The sequence below is a fragment of the Somniosus microcephalus genome, chromosome 10, assembly GCF_052327205.1.
Source record: "Somniosus microcephalus isolate GS21.2 chromosome 10, FLI_Smic_1.0, whole genome shotgun sequence".
Classification (NCBI taxonomy): domain Eukaryota; kingdom Metazoa; phylum Chordata; class Chondrichthyes; order Squaliformes; family Somniosidae; genus Somniosus; species Somniosus microcephalus.
The window spans coordinates 180,832,990-180,855,954 of NC_140996.1; the positions used below are offsets into that span (position 1 = coordinate 180,832,990).

The 22,965-nt window shown below is 46.2% G+C and overlaps 1 protein-coding gene across 1 annotated transcript in view; it reads right to left on the bottom strand.

Moving 5' to 3' along the window:
- Positions 1-22,965, bottom strand: part of LOC147111899 (2-oxo-4-hydroxy-4-carboxy-5-ureidoimidazoline decarboxylase-like) — a 49,664-nt gene that overhangs the window by 18,843 nt on the left and 7,856 nt on the right. The window lies entirely within an intron of this gene.

Here is a 22,965-nt window from a genome sequence, read left to right on the forward strand (position 1 = left end):
GCCATCTTAGACTGGGTATTATGTAACGAGAAAGGATTAATTAGCAATCTTGTTGTACGAGGCCCCTTGGGTCGGAGCGATCATAATATGATCGAATTCTTCATTAAGATGGAGAATGAAGTAGTTGACTCCGAGACTAGGGTCCTCAATTTAAATAAAGGAAACTACGATGGTCTGAGGAGCGAGTTGGGTAGCATTGATTGGGGAATGGCACTCAAAGGGTTGACAGTGGATAGGCAATGGCAAACATTCAAAGACCGAATGGATGAGCTACAGAATTTGTTCATCCCAGTTTGGCATAAAAATAAAACAAAAAAGGTGACTCAACCGTGGCTAACAAGGGAAATTAGGGATAGCATAAGATCCAAGGAGACGACATATAAATTGGCCAGAAAAAGCAATAATCCTGAGGATTGGGAGCAGTTTAGGATTCAACAAAGGAGGACAAAGGGATTAATTAAGAAAGGGAAAATAGAATATGAGAGTAAGCTTGCAGGGAACATAAAAACTGACTGTAAAAGCTTTTATAGATATGTGAAGAGAAAAAGATTGGTGAAGTCAAGCGTAGGTCCTTTGCAGTCAGAATCAGGGGAATTTATAATGGGAAACAAAGAAATGGCAGACCAACTAAATTCATACTTTGGTTCTGTCTTCACAAAGGAGGACACAAATAACCTCCCAGAGATGCCGGGGAACACAGGGTCTGATGAAAGGGTGGAACTGAAAGGAATCAGTATTTGTAGGGAAATGGTGTTAGGAAAATTGATGGGAATGAAGGCCGATAAATCCCCATCCCAGGGTACTTAAGGAAGTAGCCCTAGAAATAGTAGATGCATTGCTGGTCATCTTCCAGAACTCGATAGACTCTGGAACAGTACCCATGGATTGGAGGGTAGCTAATGTTACCCCACTATTCAAAAAAGGTGGCAGAGAAAAAGCGGGGAATTATAGACCGGTAAGCCTGACAACGATAGTAGGGAAAATGCTAGAGTCTATTATAAAAGATGTAATAGCAGAGCACTTGGAAAGCAGTGACAGGATCGGACAAAGTCAACATGGATTTACAAAAGGTAAATCATGCTTGACTAATCTACAGGAATTTTTTGAGGATGTAACTGGTAAAATAGATAAGGGAGAACCAGTGGATGTGGTGTATTTGGACTTTCAGAAGGCTTTCGATAAGGTCCCACATAAGAGATTAGCGTGCAAAATTAAGGCACATGGGATTGGGGGCAAGGTATTGACTTGGATAGAGAACTGGTTGGCGGACAGAAAGCAAAGAGTTGGAATAAACGGGTCATTTTCCAAGTGACAAGCAGTGACTAGTGGGGTACCGCAAGGATCGGTCCTAGGACCCCAGCTGTTCACAATATATATTAATGATCTGGACGAGGGAATTGGATGTAATATCTCCAAATTTGCAGACGACACAAAGCTGGGTGGGAGGGTAAGCTGTGAGGAGGATGTCGAGAAACTCCAGTACAATTTGGACAGGTTGGGTGATTGGGCAGAAAAATGGCAAATGCACTATAATGTGGATAAATGTGAGGTTATCCACTTTGGTGGCAAAAACAGGAAGGCAGATTATTACTTGAGTGGCAATAGATTGGGAGAAGGGGAAGTGCAAAGAGACCTGGGTGTTCTTGTGCACCAGTCGCTGAAGGTAAGCATGCAGTTGCAGCAGGTGGTTAAGAAGGCAAATGGTATGTTGGCTTTCATAGCAAGAGGGTTCGAGTACAGGAACAAGGATGTCTTGCTACAGTTGTACAGGGCCTTGGTGAGACCGCACCTTGATTACTGTGTGCAGTTTTGGTCGCCTTACCTGAGGAAGGATGTTCTTGCCATGGAAGGAGTGCAGCGAAGATTCACCAGGTTGATACCTGGGATGGCAGAAATGACGTATGAGGAGAGATTGTGTCGATTGGGCTTATACTCACTGGAGTTTAGAAGATTGAGAGGGGATCTCATCGAAACCTATAAAATTCTGTCAGACCTGGACAGACTAGATGCAGGAAAGATGTTTCTGATGGCCGGGGAGTCCAGAACCAGGGGTCATAGTCTAAGGATAAGGGGTAAGCCATTTAGGACTGAAATGAGGAGGAATTTCTTCACCCAGAGAGTGGTGAACCTGTGGAATTCTCTGCCACAGAGGGCGGTGGAGGCCAGTTCATTAAATATATTCAAGAAAGAGTTGGATATATTTCTTAAGGCTAAAGGGATCAAGGGATATGGGGAGAAGGCAGGGACAGGGTACTGAACTTGGATGATCAGCCATGATCTCATTGAATGGCGGAGCAGGCTCGAAGGGCCGAATGGCCTACTCCTGCTCCTATCTTCTATGTTTCTATGTTTACTTAAAGGCAGTCTTCACCTCTTAAAGTGGAGGTGCCTTCTGGCTGCAACAGATGCTGGAACTGCTTGTGGAGGCAAGTGTTATAAAGAAGAAGACTGAGTAATGGCTCAACAGGCCAGAGAAAGGGCTCCAAGGTTCTTGGATGTAGCACTGGATGCCTTGGTCCAGGAGCTCAACTCCAGGAGAGAGGTTCTCTTGCCCATCAGATAATGGAAAAGACTGCAGTGGGAGCAGATAGCCAATGTGGTCAATGCCAGCAGTATAGCCGCGAGGACCTGGACACAGTGCAGGAAGAAGTTAACGACCTCACGCGAGTGGTCAAGGTCAGTGCATTCATCGTCAAATGCCATAGCCCACTATCTGCACCACTAGCCTCACACAATGCTCAATGCACCACACCCGCATCACTCACCTACCAACAATCACTACCAAACATGACTCACCCACACAAGCTTACCACTGCTGCAAGCCTCACACCATCTCACAGCTTGAACACACTGTCAGCTATTCAACCCAAAAACATTACACCACACTCACTGACAGTCTTCCCTTTCCCTTGCAGGCTCATAGCCGTAGGCAGCAGAACTTAACCAACAGGGGGGCAGGCTTGCCTGCATCACCTCACCCTGTTGGAGGAGGCGGTGCTGGCCATTCTTGGCAGGGGCATGACTGAGCTTGTGGCTAGCGGCGGGACTGAAAGAATAGAAGATGCCCGGTATCCTCCTACGTTAGCCTCCTTCGCACAACCCACTTCCCCCTCATCCCACAATCTCTTCTGACGTACAGTCTGCACATGGTGTAAGCATGCACCTCTTGCTTTCCCACCCTCCCCTCACCACAACCCGACCCATGTGCCTTTCTCATTTCAGACACCCAAGAAATGCAGCTTGCCCAGCCAGTGGTTGAACAAGAAGAGGGAGAGGAGAGTGAAGAAGAAGAAGAAACACCTTCACTCGATTTCACACTCCCAGCCACTAGCTCAGATACTGACACTTCACATACTTTGGAGGATTGGCACGGGATCTGCACGTGGTGAGACACTGGGCACGAGTGGGCTGCAGCCAGGGCAGGGGGAAAGGGGAGCTCAGGTGCCAAGTCCCCAAAGGACAAGGTCATACATGAGCTCTGGGCACAGGACTCAGATGAGGACTTCGATGGGGCAGCCTACAGGAGAATGCTGATGGGTATGCACAATGAAGTGCTTGGTGCATTGGCAGGTCTGCCAGAAAGCCTGAATGCAATGTCAAGGTGCATGGAGGAGTCCAGCTCCAGCCACGCTCAGGGCTTTGGGCAGAGCTTGGAGCCCTTCCTTTCCAGGAGTGGTCAGATCCAATAACGCACTTGTGGACCCAACCATCATGCCGCGTCTGATGGCCGAAGTCTCATCTTCCATTGCAGCACAAGCAGAAGCCATCCAACATCTGAGTGCTGCAATGGCTGCGCAGCTTTCTGCCACGCAAGCACAGACTGTTGCCATTATGGTTGAGTTTACCAGAGTTGAAAGTGGCTTGCAGGGTGTCACAGCGGTCAAGCAGTCTCTACTCTATCAGATTACTAGGATTGCTGAGGCGCTGCCTCGAGGGAGTAGCAATGGATCCATGGAGGCCAACCCTGCTGTCCTCTCTCAGGATGACAGCATTCATGCTCCCACCACTGCCACTCTACTTGTGCCCCTGCTGTTGCCTGTCAGCCAGCCAGCCCAGACTGCTGCTGCTGCCCTGTCGAGGTGGTGCTGTCCGAAGCCGGGCATGCCAGGCCCAGAGCTGCTTGAGGTTGTCCTGCAAGGCCAGCTGCAGTCTCCCCCATTGAAAGTCAGCAGCCTTTCACCAGCCATGCTGCAGCCACTGGGGTAGCACTACATAGGAGCACTAGGATAGACAAGCAAGACAGTCACTAAGGGAGTGCACAAGGGTGATTAGTTGATTTTTTAATAATATTAGATGGATAAAGTTTGATTGGAATGTTTGCGATTTAGCGCATGCGCTTCCCAAACTTGCGGTCCATCTCAAAGGCGGTATGATGGCATACCCTCAGAGTACACCGTCATACCCACCACAAATTCTGGCCCTATGTAAATAATTGCATTTTTCATTCAGTTTTAACTATAGGTTTTCATTTAGCCTTTTTTTTTAAATAGTCCCAGAGAAGAAAAAAAGAGGCTCATCACAGTGGAGTCCAGCTGAAGATCTTATACAATTCAACTGTGTATTTAACATCATCTCAGTTGTGTAAATTCAGTTTTTAAATTAATATGTGAGCACACTTGTTTTCTTACCTGATCGAGATAAGTTGTCTATAAAATCTACAATGCTTTTTTCCAAGGCTCACACAATTGTAAAGGGGCGATCTGTCCAAACTGCAGTTGTAATCATTGGGCATTTCTCAACCACATTCCCAAAAACATTGACAAAATCTTCATAATTCATGGAGTTAAAAACTTGGATAGCCATAGCTTTAACAGAACGTCCTCCAGCTGTTGCAGAAGTCTCTTGAGTTGTCAACTCTGGGCGGAGCGATTACCGGAGGTTGCAATACCTGTTCTCGTACATCCGGAGTTCAGTCAGATGTGGGTAATTGCCTTTTCAGGGCTGGTTATAAAAAAAAGGGGTGATTTGATTATTCTGTTTTTACCCTTTCCTCATTGGTAATAAGGGCATAGCTAGAAACATACTTTTATAATCAGCTCGGATGGGGAACACCCTGCGCCGACTTACTGCTACTCCAGGCCTTAAGTGATGAAAACAGAATAATCAAATCACCCCTTTTTTATAAAAGAAAGAAAGAAAAAGACTTACATTTATATAGCGCCTTTCACGACCACCGGACAGCTCAAAGTGTTTTACAGCCAATGAAGCACTTTTGAAATGTGGTCGCTGTTGTAATGTGGGAAATGCAGCACCCATTTTGCACACAGCAAGGTCCCACAAATAGCAATGTGATAATGACCAGATAATCTGTTTTTGTTATGTTGATTGAGGAATAAATATTGGCCAAAACGCCAGGGATAATTCCCCTGCACTTGTTCGAAATAGTGCCATGGGATCTTTTACGTCCACCTGAGAGAGGAGACTGGGCCTCGGTTTAACATCTCATCCGAAAGACGGCACCTCTGACAGTGCAGCACATCCTCAGCACTGCACTGGAGTGTCAGCCTAGATTTATGTGCTCAATTCCCTGGAGTGAGATTTGAACTCACAACCTTCTGACTCAGAAGAGTGCTACCCACTGAGCCACAGCTAACACTTATGGTCATGTCTATTTGCAACACTAGATTTCTGCTTAGCCCCCTTGGAGGACAAGATACACCCAACAGTTTGTATTGTGTAATTTGATCCAGTCATTGTCAGGCAGGCTAATGAGTTCACAGTGCTAACACTACTGGTTTCAAAGAACAGACAGGGCTCACCCACCCGGATTAGGAGCACTTATGCTGCCGAGTTCAGATAGGAAGGGGTGAGGCCATGGAGGGATTTTAACATGAGGATGAGAATTTTAAAATCAAGGTGTTAGTGGACAATGTTCCCCCTAATATGCTTTTTTGGTTGTGCGGTCCCTTTAACATGCTGCGCAGTCCATTCAAAATTTCATGCATGTGCACAAACTCCCGTTCAAACGCTAGTAAGCGGCTTGCATGGGCCCTCCAGGCAGCTGCACGGCCTCATGACCATGCAGCTTAGCAGGAACATTGTTACATAGGTTTACATAGGATATAGGGCAGAGAAACAGCCCATTTGGCCCAACCAGTCCATGCCGGCGTTTATGCTCCACACGAGCCTCCTCCTGTCTTTCCTCATCTAAATCTATCAGCATAACCCTCTATTCCCTTTTCCCTTATATGCTTGTCTAGCCTCCCCTTAAATACATCTATACTATTCGCTTCAACCACTCCCTGTGGTAGCGAGTTCCACATTCTCACCACTTTTTGGGTAAAGAAGTTTCTTCTGAATTTCCTATTGGATTTCTTGGTGACTATCTTATATTGATAGTCTCTAGTTATGCTCTTCCCCACAAGTGGAAACATTCTCTCTCTATCCACTCTATCAAAATGTTTCATAATCTTAGAGCTCTATTAGGTCACCGCTCAGCCTTCTTTTTTCAAGAGAAAAGAAACCTGCCTGTTCATCCTTTCCTGATATGTATACCCTCGCATTTCTGGAATCATCCTTTTAAACCTTCTCTGCACCCTCTCCAGTGCCTCTATATTCTTTTTATAATATGGCAATCAGAACTGTACACAGTACTCTAACTGTGGTCTAATCAAGGTTCGATATAGGTTTAGCATAACTTCCCTGCTTTTCAATTCTATACCTCTAGAAATAAACCCTAGTGCTTGGTTTGCTTTTCTGATGGCCTTGCTAACCTATGTCATAACTTTTAGTGATTTGTGTATTGTCCTCCTAGATCCCTTTGTTCCTCTACCCCACCTAGACTCGCACCCTCCAAGTGATAAGTGACCTCCCTATTCTTCCTACCAAAATGTAATATCTCACATTTATCTGTGTTGAACTTCATTTGTCAATTATATACCCATTCTGCAAGTTTATTAATGTCCTCCTGTAACTTGTTGCAGTCCTCCTCAGTATTACATATACTGTACGTATATGTATAGACTTTACATATAGACTGGGCAAACCAAAATTGTAGTAATAGTATGGATGTCGAATTCATGGAATGTATGCAAGATAGTTTTCTAGATCAGTATGTTGAGGAACCAACTAGGGAACAGGCTATTTTAGATCTAGTATTGTGCAACGAAAAAGGGTTAATTAATAACCTTGCAGTAAAGGGGCCTTTAGGGAAGAGTGACCATAATATGATAGAATTTTATATTGAGTTTCAAAGTGACTTTGTTAAATCTGAAACTAGGGTCTTAAACCTAAACAAAGCAAACTACATAGGTATGAGGGGCGAGTTGACTAAAGTAGATTCAGAAACTACATTAAAAGTTATGACATTGGACGAGCAATGGCTAGAATTTAAAGAATTAATACATAATTTACAACAAATATACATTCGTTAAAGGCACAAAATCCCCACAGGAAAAGTGGTCCAACCGTGGCTAACAAGAGAAGTTAAAGATAGTATTAGATCACAGGAAGAGGCTTATAATGCTGCCAGAAAGAATAGTAAGCCTGAGGATTGGGAGGATTTTAGAATTCAGCAAAGGAGGACCAAGAAATTGATAAAGGGAAAATAGAATATGAGAGTAAACTAGCGAGAGACATAAAAACAGACTGTAAAAGCTTCTATAGGTATTTAAAAAGGAAAAGATTGGCGAAAGTAAATGTGGGTGCCTTACAGGCTGAGACAGGAGAAATTATAATGGGGAATAAGGAAATGACAGAGAAATTAAACAAATACGTTGTCACTGTCTTCATGGAAAAAGACGCAAAAAACATCCTGGAAATAGTGGAGAACCAAGGTCTAGCGTGAATGAGGAACTGAAAGAAATTATTAGTAAAAAAGTAGTACTAGAGAAATTAATGGGACTGAAAGCCAATAAATCTTCTGGACCTGATGGCTTACATCCTAGGGTTTGCAATGAGTGGGCTATAGAGATAGTGGATGCATTGGTTGTCAATTTCCAAAATTCCATAGATTCCAGAATGGTTCCCGCAGATTGGAAGGCAGCGAATGTAACCCCACTATGTAAGAAAGGAGAGCGAAAACGGGGAACTACAGACAAGTTAGCCTCACATCAGTAGAAGGGAAAATTCTAGAATCTATTATTAAGGACGTAGTAACAGGGCACTTAGAAAATAATAATAGGGTTGGGCAGAGTCAACACAGATTTGTGAAAGGGAAATCATGTTTGACGAATCTGTTAGAGTTTTTTGAGGTAGTAACTAGCAGAATTGATGAGGGGGAACCAGTGGATGTGGTGTATTTGGATTTTCAGAAGGCATTCAATAAGGTGCCACACAAATTAGGACTCATGGGATTGGGGATAATACACTAACATGGACTGAGGATTGGTTAACGGACAGAAAACAAAGAGTAGGAATAAACGGGTCATTTTTGGGTTGGTAGGCTGTAACTATTGGGGTACCGCAAGGATCAGTGCTTTGGCCTCAGCTATTCACAATCAACATCAATGATTTGGATGAGGGGACCAAATGTAATATATCCAAGTTTGCTGATGATACAAAGCTGGGTTGGAATGTAAATTGTTACTTAAAGGGTTGACAGTGGATAGGCAATGGCAAACATTTAAAGATCGCATGGATGAACTACAGAATTTGTTCATCCCTGTCTGGCATAAAAATAAAACAAACAAGTTGGTGCAACCGTGGCTAACAAGGGAAATTAGGGATAGCATAAGATCCAAGGAAAGGACATATAAATTGGCCAGAAAAAGCAGCAAACCTGAGGATTGGGAGCAGTTTAGGATTCAGCAAAGGAGGACAAAAGGATTAATTAAGAGGGGGAAAATAGAGTATGAGAGTAAGCTTACAGGGAACATAAAAACTGACTGTAAAAGCTTTTATAGATATGTGAAGAGAAAAAGATTGGTGAAGTCAAGCGTAGGTCCCTTGCAGTCAGAATCAGGGGAATTTATAATGGGGAACAAAGAAATGGCTGACCAATTAAATATATACTTTGGTTCTGTCTTCACAAAGGAGGACACAAATGACCTCCCAGAGATGTCGGGCAACATAGGGTCTAATGAGAGGGAGGAACTGAATGAAATCAGTATTTGTAGGGAAATGGTGTTAAGGAAATTGACGGGATTGAACGTCGATAAATCCCCAGAGCCTGATAATCTACATCCTAGGGTACTTAAGGAAGTGGCCCTAGACATAGTAAATGCATTGCTGGTCATCTTCCAAAATTCTATAGACTCTGGCACAGTTCCCATGGATTGGAGGGTAGCTAATGTAACCCCACTATTTAAATAAGTTGGTAGAGAGAAAACGGGGAATTATAGACCGGTAAGCCTGACATCAGTAGTGCAGAAAATGCTAGAGTCCATTATAAAAGATGTAATAGCAGAGCACTTGTAAAACAGTGACAGGATCAGACAAAGTCAACATGGATTTACAAAAGGTAAATCGTGCTTGACTAATTGATATACCTATCAATTCGTCCAATAAAAAGCGACGAGTTAGGAACGTAACTAAAGGTTTTTATTGACTAAATAACAGAGCCCACCCTCGTGGGTGATCGGGTCCAACAAGGAGGAATACCAGCCAGTCGACTACCTTTATACCTGGGCAGGTAGGTGGAGCCATGGGCGGAGTCGGAGGTGGTCAGCCCAGGTATAACAGCGCGACAAGAGGCGACCTCGTATCGTGATACAACAGTGATAACGGTGATAACAATACAACAGTGATAACTATAGTGTAACGATAAAAGTGGTTTACCACACTAATCTACTGGAATTTTTTGAGGATGTAACTGGTAGAATAGATAAGGGAGAACCAGTGGATGTGGTGTACTTGGATTTTCAGAAGGCTTTCAATAAGGTCCCGCTTAAGAGATTAGCGTGCAAAGTTAAAGCACATGGGACTGGGGGTAAGGTACTGACTTGGATAGAGAACTGTTTGGCAGACAGGATGCAAAGAGTTGGAATAAACGGGTCTTTTTCCGAGTGGCAGACAGTGACTAGTGGGGTACCGCAGGGATCGGTGCTCGGACCCCAGCTATTCACAATATATATTAATGATCTAGACGAGGGAACTAGATGTAATATCTCCAAGTTTGCAGATCACACAAAGCTGGGTGGGTGTATGTGCTGCGAGGAGGATGCAGAGAAACTCCAGTATGATTTGGAAAGGTTGGGTGATTGGGCAGATGCATGGCAGATGCAGTATAATGTGGATAAATGCGAGGTTATCCACTTTGGTGGCAAAAACAGGAAGGCAGATTATTATCTGAACGGCAATAGATTGGGAGAAGGGGAAGTGCAACGAGACCTGGGTGTCCTTGTGCAGCAGTCGCTGAAGGTAAGCATGCAGGTGCAGCAGGTGGTTAAGAAGGCAAATGGTATGTTGGCCTTCATAGCGAGAGGATTCGCGTACAGGAGCAAGGATGTCTTGCTGCAGTTGTACAGGGCCTTGGTGAGACCACACCTTGAGTATTGTGTGCAGTTTTGGTCGCCTTATCTGAGGAAAGATGTTCTTGCCATGGAGGGAGTGCAGTGAAGATTCACCAGACTGATACCTGGGATGGCAGGAATGACGTATGAGGAGAGATTGGGTCGATTGGGCTTATATTCACTGGAGTTTAGAAGAATGAGAGGGGATCTCATTGAAACTTATACAATTCTAACAGGACTAGACAGACTAGATGCAGGAAGGATGTTCCCGATGGCGGGGGAGTCCAGAACCAGGGGTCACAGTCTAAGGATAAGGGGTAAGCCATTTAGGACAGAGATGATGAGGAATTTCTTCACCCAGAGAGTGGTGAACCTATGGAATTCTCTACCACAGAAGGCAGTTGAGGCCAATTCATTAAATATATTCAAGAAGGAGTTAGATATATTTCTTAAGGTTAAAGGGATCAAGGGATATGGAGAGAAAGCAGGGACATGGCACTGAATTTGGATGATCAGCCATGATCTCATTAAATGGCGGAGCAGGCTCGAGGGGCCGAATGGCCTACTCCTGCTCCTATCTTCTATGTTTCTATGTTAGGAGGATGCAAGGAGGCTTCAAGAGGATATAGACAGGCTAAGTGAGTGGGCAAGAACATGGCAAATGGAATCTAGGAACATAGAAACACAGGAGCAGGCGTAGGCCATTCGGCCTTTCTCCACCATTCAATATGATCATGGCTGATCCTCTATCTCAATACCACATTCCTGCTCTCTCCCCATACCGCTTGATGCCTTTTGTGTCTAGAAATCTATCTATCTCCTTCTTAAATATATTCAGTGACTTGGCCTCCACAGCCTTCTGTGACAGAGAATTCCACAGGTTCACCACCCACTGAGTGAAGAAATTTCTCCTCATCTCAGTCCTAAATGTCCTACCCCGTACCCTGAGACTGTGACCCCTCGTTCTCGACACCCCAGCCAGGGGAAACATCCTCCCTGCACCCAGTCTGTCTGGCCGTGTCAGAATTTTATACGTTTCAATGAGATCCCCTCTCATTCTTCTAAACCCTAGTGAATACAGGCCTAGTCGAACCAATCTCTCCTCATACGACAGTTCTGCCATCCCAGGAATCAGTCAGGTGAACCTTCACTGTAATCCCTCTAGGCAAGTATATCCTTTCCTAGGTAAGGAGACCAAAAAACTGCACACAGTACTCCAGGTGTGGTCTCACCAAGGCCCTGTATAACTAGTAAGACAACCTTGCTCCTGTACTCAAATCCTCCTGCAATGAAGGCCAACATACCACTTGCCTCCTAACTGCTTGCTGCACCTGCATGTTTGCTTTCAGTGACTGGTGTACAAAGACACCCAGGTCCCTTTGTACATCAACATTTCCCACTCTAGCACCATTTAAATAATACTCTGCCTTTCTGTTTTTCCTACCGAAGTGGATAACTTCACATTTATCCACGTTAGATTGCATCTGCCATGCATTTGCCCACTCACTCAACTCCGTTATGTCCATGTATCTTAATGTTGTGTCCTTCAATAATCAGACAACAGACTGCAGGGGACGATTCAACAGGTGTTTACTGAATGAGGGTTACTCTAGAACTAAGTGTACAGATCACTACTCACGGTTTATATACAGGTGTGGTCACTGCCGGTACTACAGTATACAGGAGCTGTAAAAAGTAGTTCTCTCCCTTAAGGTATATATACATTACATACATTACAATTCCTCCCCTTTTAGATTAACAGTACCATAATAATCATTTAACAATTAACATTTTTAATATACAATGTTATATGAAAATAGTCCATTCATTGGACCAGGAGAGCACCGAGGCAGCAGTATAAAAGGAGGAGCGAGGCGAGGCCCGACCAGATTGGACCAGGAGAGCACCGAGGCGGCAGTATAAGAGGAGCGAGGCGAGGCCCGACCAGATCGGACCAGGAGAGCACCGAGGCGGCAGTATAAAAGGAGGAGCGAGGCGAGGCCCGACCAGGAGAGCAACGAGGCGGCAGTATAAAAGGAGGAGTGAGGCGAGGCCCGACCAGATCGGACCAGGAGAGCACCGAGGCGGCAGTATAAGAGGAGCGAGGCGAGGCCCGACCAGATCGGACCAGGAGAGCACCGAGGCGGAGTACAAAAGGAGGAGCGAGGCGAGGCCCGACCAGTTCAGACCAGGGAGCAGCGAGGCGGAGTACAAAAGGAGGAGCGAGGCGAGGCCCGACCAGATCAGACCAGGAGAGCACCGAGGCGGAGTACAAAAGGAGGAGCGAGGCGAGGCCCGACCAGATCGGACCAGGAGAGCACCGAGGCGGAGTACAAAAGGAGGAGCGAGGCAATGCCCGACCAGATCGGACCAGGAGAGCACCGAGGCTGAGGATAAAAGGAGGAGCGAGGCGAGGCCTGACCAGATCGGACCAGGAGAGCACCGAGGCTGAGGATAAAAGGAGGAGCGAGGCGAGGCCCGACCAGATCGGACCAGGAGAGCACCGAGGCGGAGTACAAAAGGAGGAGCGAGGCGAGGCCCGACCAGATCGGACCAGGAGAGCGCCGAGGATAAAAGGACGAGCGAGGCCCGACCAGATCGGACCAGGAGAGCACCGAGGCCGAGGATAAAAGGAGGAGTGAGGCGAGGCCCGACCAACTCAGCAGCGGGGAGAGAGGTAAAAAGTAATCAGAGTGTGACGTCACCCGGGAGCAGGTAAGTGATTGGTTGGTGAGTATTTCTCTTTTTTAAACTTTAACTCTGGTTTATAGTTGCTAAGGTCTTTTCTGGTGTAGCGGGGACTGTTGGTAAACCATACAAGCGCCTTAGAGTTTATCTTTAATTGGTGATAGTGAATTAATTTAAATTAATTAAAGGGTAAGTCATGCCAGGAGAGCCCAGCCCGTGTTATGCTCCTCTTGCTCTATGTGGGAATTCAGGGACACTGCCGGTGTCCCTGATGACCACGTGTGCCAGAAATGCATCCAGCTGCGGCTGCTAGCAGACCGCATTGCGGCGCTGGAGCTGCGGATGGATGGGCTTTGGAGCATTCACGATGCTGAGAGGGTCATGGATAACACGTTTGATGAGGTGGTCACACCGCAGGTAAGGGCTGCACAGGCAGAAGGGAAATGGGTGACCATCAGGCAGAGCAGTAGAGGCAGGCAGGTAGTCCAGGGGACCCCTGTGGCCATCCCCCTCTCAAACAGGTATACCAATTTGGATACTGTTGAGGGGGATGACTTACCAGAGGAAGGCAGCAGCAGCCAACTTCCCGGCACCAGGGGTGCTTCTGCTGCTCAGGAAGGGAGGAAAAAGAGTGGGAGAGCAATAGTGGTAGGGGATTCTATCGTAAGGGGAACAGATAGGCGTTTCTGTGGCCGTAGACGTGACTCCAGGATGGTTTGTTGCCTCCCTGGTGCCAGGGTCAAGGATGTCACTGAACGGCTGCAGGGCATTCTGAAGGGGGAGGGTGAACAGTCAGAGGTCGTGGTTCACATTGGGACCAATGACATGGGTAGGAAGAGGGATGAGGTCCTGCAGCAAGAATTTAGGGAGCTAGGTACCAGATTAAAGAGCAGGACCTCAAAGGTTGTAATCTCTGGATTACTCCCGGTGCCACGTGCTAGTGAGTATAGGAATAGGTGGATAGAGCAGATGAATGCGTGGCTAATGAGTTGGTGCAGGAGGGAGGGCTTTAGTTTCCTGGATCACTGGGCCTGCTTCTGGGGAAGGTGGGACTTGTACAAGTTGGACGGGTTGCACCTGAACCAGAGCGGGACAAATATCCTTGCGGGGAAGTTTGCTAGCACTGTTCGGGGGGGTTTAAACTAAAATGGCAGGGAAACAGGGATAAAAGCAAAAGATAGGAAGGATAAAAACAAAAGTGGCAGTCAGAGAAATCAACGGTTTAAATCAAACGTGGCCACAGTAAATAATAATTATAATAGGTCTAAGAGCGTTAAAAAAACAAGCCTGAAGGCTTTGTGTCTTAATGCGAGGAGCATTTGTAATAAGGTGGACGAATTGGCTGCGCAAATAGAGGTAAACGAATATGATTTGGTTGGGATTACGGAAACGTGGCTCAAGGATGGCCAAGACTGGGAACTCAACATCCAGGGGTATTCAGGAAAGATAGGCGGGGTAGCATTACTGGTTAAAGAAGGGATTAATACAATTGTAATGAAGGATATTAGCTCTGATGATGTGGAATCTGTATGGGTAGAATTGAGAAATACTAAGGGGAAAAAAACATTAGTGGGAGTGGTATATAGACCTCCCAACAGTAAGGCGGAGGTTGGGGATGGCATGAAAAGGGAAATTAAAGAAGCGTGCAATAAGGGCACAGCAGTCATCATGGGTGAGTTTAATCTACATATAGATTGGGCCAACCAAATTAGTAACAAAACTGTGGAGGAGGAATTCCTGGAGTGTTTACGGGATGGTTTCCTGGACCAATATGTCGAGGAACCAACCAGAGATCAGGCCATCTTAGACTGGGTATTATGTAACGAGAAAGGATTAATTAGCAATCTTGTTGTACGAGGCCCCTTGGGTCTGAGCGATCATAATATGATCGAATTCTTCATTAAGATGGAGAATGAAGTAGTTGACTCAGAGACTAGGGTCCTCAATTTAAATAAAGGAAACTACGATGGTCTGAGGAGCAAGTTGGGTAGGATTGATTGGGGAATGGCGCTCAAAGGGTTGACGGTGGATAGGCAATGGCAAACATTCAAAGACCGAATGGATGAGCTACAGAATTTGTTCATCCCAGTCTGGTATAAAAATAAAACAAAAAAGGTGACTCAACCGTGGCTAACAAGGGAAATTAGGGATAGCATAAGATCCAAGGAGACGACATATAAATTGGCCAGAAAAAGCAATAATCCAGAGGATTGGGAGCAGTTTAGGATTCAACAAAGGAGGACAAAGGGATTAATTAAGAAAGGGAAAATAGAATATGAGAGTAAGCTCACAGGGAACATAAAAACTGACTGTAAAAGCTTTTATAGATATGTGAAGAGAAAAAGATTGGTAAAGTCAAGCGTAGGTCCCTTGCAGTCAGAATCAGGGGAATTTATAATGGGAAACAAAGAAATGGCAGACCAACTAAATTCATACTTTGCTTCTGTCTTCACAAAGGAGGACACAAATAACCTCCCAGAGATGCCGGGGAACATAGGGCCTGATGAAAGGGTGGAACTGAATGAAATCAGTATTTGTAGGGAAATGGTGTTAGGAAAATTGATGGGACTGAAGGCCGACAAATCCCCAGGGCCTGATGATCTACATCCCAGGGTACTTAAGGAAGTGGCCCTAGAAATAGTAGATGCATTGCTGGTCATCTTCCAGAACTCGATAGACTCTGGAACAGTACCCATGGATTGGAGGGTAGCTAATGTTACCCCACTATTCAAAAAAGGTGGTAGAGAAAAAGCGGGGAATTACAGACCAGTAAGCCTGACATCGGTAGTGGGGAAAATGCTAGAATCTATTATAAAAGATGTAATAGCAGAGCACTTGGTAAGCAGTGACAGGATCGGACAAAGTCAACATGGATTTACAAAAGGTAAATCATGCTTGACTAATCTACTGGAATTTTTTGAGGATGTAACTGGTAAAATAGATAAGGGAGAACCAGTGGATGTGGTGTATTTGGACTTTCAGAAGGCTTTCGATAAGGTCCCACATAAGAGATTAGCGTGCAAAATTAAGGCACATGGGATTGGGGGCAAGGTATTGACTTGGATAGAGAACTGGTTGGCAGACAGAAAGCAAAGAGTTGGAATAAACGGGTCGTTTTCCGAGTGGCAGGCAGTGATTAGTGGGGTACTGCAAGGATCAGTCCTAGGACCCCAGCTGTTCACAATATATATTGATGATCTGGACGAGGGAATTGGATGTAATATCTCCAAATTTGCAGACGACACAAAGTTGGGTGGGAGGGTAAGCTGTGAGGAGGATGTCGAGAAACTCCAGGACGATTTGGGCAGATTTGGTGATTGGGCAGAAACATGGCAAATGCACTATAATGTGGATAAATGTGAGGTTATCCACTTTGGCGGCAAAAACAGGAAGGCAGATTATTACTTGAATGGCAATAGATTGGGAGAAGGGGAAGTGCAAAGAGACCTGGGTGTTCTTGTGCACCAGTCGCTGAAGGTAAGCATGCAGGTGCAGCAGGCGGTTAAGGCGGCAAATGGTATGTTGGCCTTCGTAGCAAGAGGGATCGAGTACAGGAACAAGGATGTCTTGCTACAGCTGTACAGGGCCTTGGTAAGACCACACCTTGAGTATTGTGTGCAGTTTTGGTCGCCTTACCTGAAGAAGGATGTTCTTGCCATGGAAGGAGTACAGCGAAGATTCAACAGGCTGATACCTGGGATGGCAGGAATGACGTATGAGGAGAGATTGTGTCGATTGGGCTTATACTCACTGGAGTTTAGAAGATTGAGAGGGGATCTCATCGAAACCTATAAAATTCTGTCAGGCCTGGACAGACTAGATGCAGGAAGGATGTTTATGATGGTCGGGGAGTCCAGAACCAGGGGTCATAGTCTAAGGATAAAGGGTAAGCCATTTAGGACTGAAATGAGGAGGAATTTCTTCACCCAGAGAGTGGTGAACCTGTGGAATTCTCTGCCACAGAGGGCGGTGGAGGCCAGTTCATTAAATATATTCAAAAGGAGTTGGATATATTTCTTAAGGCTAAAGGGATCAAGGGATATGGGGAGAAGGCAGGGACAGGGTACTGAATTTGGATTATTAGCCATGATCTCATTGAATGGCGGAGCAGGCTCGAAGGGCCGAATTGCCTACTCCTGCTCCTATCTTCTATATGTTTCTATATATTCAGTCTCTGGGGAGGCTTCCTGATTCTTTCTGGATAACGCCTTTCCCGAGTGTCTCGCTCTTGGTGCAGAGGCGATTCTAGCACCCTGTCGTCAGTTGATTCATCAGCTTCCAATGCTATTGTTTCTGAGGTAGATGCGACCTGTACGTCGGGTTCCTCACCAGGTACGTATGGCCGAGACATGGGGTTGACTCGTTCCTGTGACTCTAGGATCTGGTCAGCATGGCGTCTCACAATGTTCTCCCTAACATCCACTGTGTACATTAGTGGCCCCTGCCGTGTGCATATTGTTCCTGGTTGCCATTTCTCTGTTCGGTAGTCGCGGGCCAAGACTGGTTGCCCTACATTGAAGCTCCTTGTTGGCTTCTCATTGATGTGCTGGAATTGCTTACTCTCAACATCTCTTCGTACATTTGGTCTGAGCAAATCCAGATGAGATCTCAACCTTCGGTTAAAGAACATCATGGCCGGGGCCTGGTTGGTGACTGCATGTGTCGCATTTCTGTAGGCTAACAGGAAATTGTCCACCTTATGCTGCAGTGGAATGTCATCATCGCACATGGCCTTTACTGCTTTTTTAAAGGTTTGTACGAACCTCTCAGCCAATCCATTTGTGGCTGGATGATACGGGGCGGATGTGTAATGCCTTACCCCATTCCTTTTCATACATTTTCGAAACTCTTCGGACACAAACTGTGGTCCGTTATCAGAGCAAATCTGCTCTGGCAAGCCGTTCCGGGCAAAAATGGTCCGTAGGACTGCAATAGTTTTCTCCGTGGTGGTGGAGGACATTTTGATCACCTCAGGCCATTTCAAGTGCGCATCCACGGCTATTAAAAACATTGAGTCTATGAATGGACCAGCAAAATCAATATGCACCCGTTGCCATGGAGATGAGGGCCACTCCCATGGGTGTAGAGGGGCATGTGGTGGTGCATTTTGGACCTTCTGGCATCCTGAGCAACTCTTTGTCAGGCCCTCGATTTGCTGATCGATCCCGGCCACCACACATAAGCTTTTCATTTTCACCCCTCCCAGATGACCTTCGTGAAGCTCATTGAGCACTCTCTCCCTTAACTTGGGTGGAATTACCACTCGGGATCCACACATCAAGGTCCCCTGGCATACTGACAGCTGTTCTCTTCTGGATGAGAATGCTGGCAACAGTGAGTCGCCATGTGCTGGCCATCCCTTCACCGTCAAATCATATACCCGAGACAGTGTCGGGTCATTTCGGGTCTCCTTCTCTATACCAGCGTTAGTTACTGGCAAGCATTCAATTATAGTCGAATGAAATATTTCGACAGGATCCACTGCTGGTGCTTCCTCCGCAGTAGGCAGTGGCAGGCGTGATAGCCCATCAACGTTTCCATGCTGTTTCGTGCCCTTATACTCGATTTCATATTGGTGCACCCCTAGAAAAAGGGACCATCTTTGTAGCCGTTGCGCAGTCATCACCAGAACGCCCTTATTTGGATTAAAGATGGAGACAAGTGGTTGGTGGTCAGTCAGCAAGGTGAACTTCTGCCCGTGCAGATAGTGATTGCACTTTTTCACTCCCCACAGTAGGCTGAGGGCCTCCCTGTCAATCTGGGCGTAGTTACGCTCGGCTGAGGTTAGTGATCGTGACGCAAATGCTACTGGCCTCTCTGAGCCGTCCGAGAATTTGTGCGACAGCACCGCTCCAATGCCATAGGGTGACGCATCACATGCCAACCGAATTGGTAATGCCGGGTTGTAATGGGCCAATACCTCTTTCGATGTGATTAGTGTTCCGCTCTTCTGGAAAGCTCGTCTACATTCGTCACTCCACTTCCATGGCACCCCAGTTTGCAGTAGGGTGTTCAGTGGGTGTAGTATTGTAGACAAATTTGGCAAGAACTTATGGTAGTAGTTTATCAGCCCGAGGAACGACCTCAGTTGTGACACATTTTCCGGTGCTGGAGCCTTGACTACTGCCTCAATCTTCTCTGGGGACTTATGTAACCCCTCTTTATCGATAACGTGGCCACAATACGAGATCTGTTTTCTAAAAAACTCGCATTTGGGGCGGTTAGCTCGGAGCCCATATTCCTGCAATCTAGTGAGCACCTGCTCCAGGTTGGCAAGGTGATCACTGTCATTTTCGCCCGTGACCAGGATGTCATCCAAATAACACTGGGTCCCTGGGATCCCTTGCAGGACTTGTTCCATGGCCCTCTGCCAAATAGCCGGAGCTGATGCTACCCCGAATACCAGCCGGTTGTATTGGTAGAGACCTTTATGGGTGTTGATTGTGAGGTATTTTTTTGATGCTTCTTCTACCTCCATTTGCAGATACGCCTGGGCCAGATCAATCTTAGTGAAGCGTTTCCCTCCAGATAGCGAGGTGAAAATATCTTCAATCCGCGGAAGTGGATATTGTACGGTGTGAAGGACCGGGTTCACTGTTACCTTAAAGTCCCCACAGATGCGAACCTTCCTTGGTTCCCCAGGCGTGCTGCTCAACGACTTTTTCATCATAGGGATGATGGGTGTAGCCCACTCGCTCCAGTCTACCTTGGACAGTACACCTGAACGTGCCAGACTCTCCAGCTCTGCTTCGACAGCTGGGTGGATCGCATAAGGTATCGGTCCGGCCTTAAAAAATTTTGGGCTTGCGTTTTCTTCAATTTTAATCATCGCTGTCATGCCTTTTAGTGTTCCGAGTCCTTGCTGGAACACTTCTTTTGCGTCAGTTAGGATCTTTGACAGTCGCCCAGGTGTGACGTCATCATCCTTTTTGTCAGCCACAGTCAGTGCCTGTATGGAATGCCAATCTAGCTGTATCTTCCGGATCCATTCACGTCCTAGTAGTGGTGGTCCTCCATCTGGCAATACATATAGGTCCATTTTTGGTGTTTCCTTGCCGTTATATATAACGTTCACCCTTATTTTTCCTTTGGGGTAGACTTTTTGCCCCGTGTACGTCTTCAAGACAATCTTTGTATCTCTCAAGGGTATATGTGAGAATAGCCGCTTGTAGTCCCTTCGGTTTCTGACTGTTAGGGCTGATCCTGTGTCCAATTCCATTTTCACTTGGACTCCTGCTATCTTGAGCGTGACCCAGATAGTTTGGTGATCCTCCGTTTTGATCACATTATGTAGTTTCAGACAACCCAGCTCCTTGCTTCCGGAGTCTGTATCACTCTTCTGTTTGTCTGAACTACTCTCCATCACCTTATGTACCTTCTTGTACTTCTCCTGTGGAGATTTCTTGCTGCTGGTTTTCTTTCCCGACCTGCAGACTCTTGCTATGTGTCCTACTTTTCCACACTGTCTGCACACTTTGTCCTTGAACCAGCAATCAATATGGTCGGCTGTTGTTCTGCCACAGCGATAGCACTTCACTGTTCCGTATGACATTTCATTTGTGCCATATTCTTGCAGTCTCCATTGTATCTCTGCAGCGCCCCATGCTGCTGCTTCGTGTGATACTGCAATGCTGAAAGCCTTGTCCAGCGTAAGATCCTTTTCTGATAGAAGCCGTTTCTGGGTTCCTTCACTTTGAAGCCCACACACAAACTTGTCCCTTAAAGTATCTGCTAGTCCCGTTCCAAACTGGCAGTGTTTCGATAGCTTGCGCAGTTCTGTTAGATACTCAGCATTACTTTCATCTTTATGCTGGTTCCTTTTGTGAAACTTAAATCTTTCTGCTATCAGCAGCAGTGTGGGGTTTAAGTGGTCCTGTAGGATTGACACTATGTTTTCAAAATCCTTTTCTACTGGCTTCTCTGGGGTTACTAGGTTTCGTAGTAAGCCATACGTTTTTGCACCCATTGAATTCAACAATACCAGCGCTTTCTTGTCATCTGGCACTTCGTTCGCCTTGCAGTATACTTCTATGCGTTCGACATATGTCGTCCAATCTTCGACTTCATTGTCGAACGCTGTGATACTGCCACTCTTCGGCATTTTTGGGTGTGGTTAGACTGGCTTAAAATGGCGTCTCCCGCGCTTTCCTTTCTTCCCCGCTGTGGCTTAAAATGGCGTCTCCCGCGCTGCTGCCAACGCCGCTCTCGGTGGTCCTCGTGGCCAATGGCGACGCCCTGTGGGTTTCGTGCGCTGCTCCTGCGCTGCTGCCAACGCTGCTCTCTGCGGTCCTCGTGGCAATGGCAGCGCCTTGCGTTTTCCTACGCGCCTTTCTCCCCCGTTGACGCTGCTTGGCCCTTGACCACCGGCTGCGCTCTGCTCTCTCCCGTCTCTCTCTCCCGTTGACCCCGCTCGGTCCTGAACACCAGCTGCGCCCTGTGCGCTCTGCCCTCTCTCTCCCCCGTCGACGCTGCTCGGCCTTTTTCTGTGCCGCTCGGTCGGGCTCCAGCCCGCCGTTGTCCAGGAAGGGTTTGCGCAGTAGCTGTTGCCAGCTCGTTTCGCTGGACCACCGTGACTGGAAAGCCAAGCCTGGCTCTCGACAGCCTCCCATGCGATGCTCAAATCTCCGCTGGATGACTGGGCGGTTGCCCGTGGTCAACGCCCGTGCTTCTGGACTCGACCTTCTTCCACTGTTCTCCAGGAGCGAATCCCTGGGAGGTGATGCAGAGTTGCAGGTAGGTTCGAATCTGCGTCGTCGCCAATGTTATGTCCGTGTATCTTAATGTTGTGTCCTTCAATAATCAGACAACAGACTGCAGGGAACGATTCAACAGGTGTTTACTGAATGAGGGTTACTCTAGAACTAACTGTACAGATCATTACTCAGGGTTTATATACAGGTGTGGTCACTGCCGGCACTACAGTATACAGGAGCTGTAAAAAGTAGTTCTCTCCCTTAAGGTATATATATATATATACACATTACATACATTACAAACTCGACTAAATCGCCTTGAAGCCTCTTTGCATCCTCCTCACAACTCACAATCCCACCTAGTCTCATGTCGTCAGCAAACTTGGAAATATTATATTTGGTTCCGTCATCCAAATCATTGATAAATATTGTGAATAGCTGGGGCCCAAGCACTGATCCCTGTGGTACCCCACTAGTCACCGCCTGCCACCCTGAAAAAGACCCATTTATTCCTACTCTCTGTTTCCTGTCTGTTGACCAATTTTCAATCCATGCCAGTATATTACCCCCAATACCATGTGCTTTAATTTTGCACACTAACCTCTTATGTGGGACTTCATCTCCATAATGTGGAAAAATGTGAAGTTATCCACTTTGGATTTTTTAAATGGAGAGTTTGGAAAATGTTGGTGTTCAGAAGGACGTGGGTGTCCTTGTACACGAAACACTGAACGTTAACATGCAGGTACAGCAAGCAATTAGGAAAGTTAATAGCATGTTGGCCTTTATCACAAGAGGATTTGATTATAAGAGTAAAGACGTCTTACTGCAATTATATAGGGCCCTTATCGAAGGCCTTTTGAAAATCCAAATAAATTACATCTGCTGCATTACCATTGTCTACTCTCTCTGTTACCTCTTCAAAAAATTCAAGAAGGTTGGTAAAGCAACACTTCCCTTTTGAAATCCATGCTGACTATTCATTATTATATTTTTAGTTTCTAGATGTTCTTCTATGTTCTCCTTTGGTAGGCATTCCATTATTTTTCCTACCACCGATGTTAAGCTGACTGGTCTATAATTCCCTGGACATGTTCTATCTCCCTTCTTAAATATCGGTATTACGTTAGCTCCTCTCTGCCCTTCGATCCCCTCTCCTCTCCCCCCTCGCCCCTTAGAAGCACTCTCCTCTC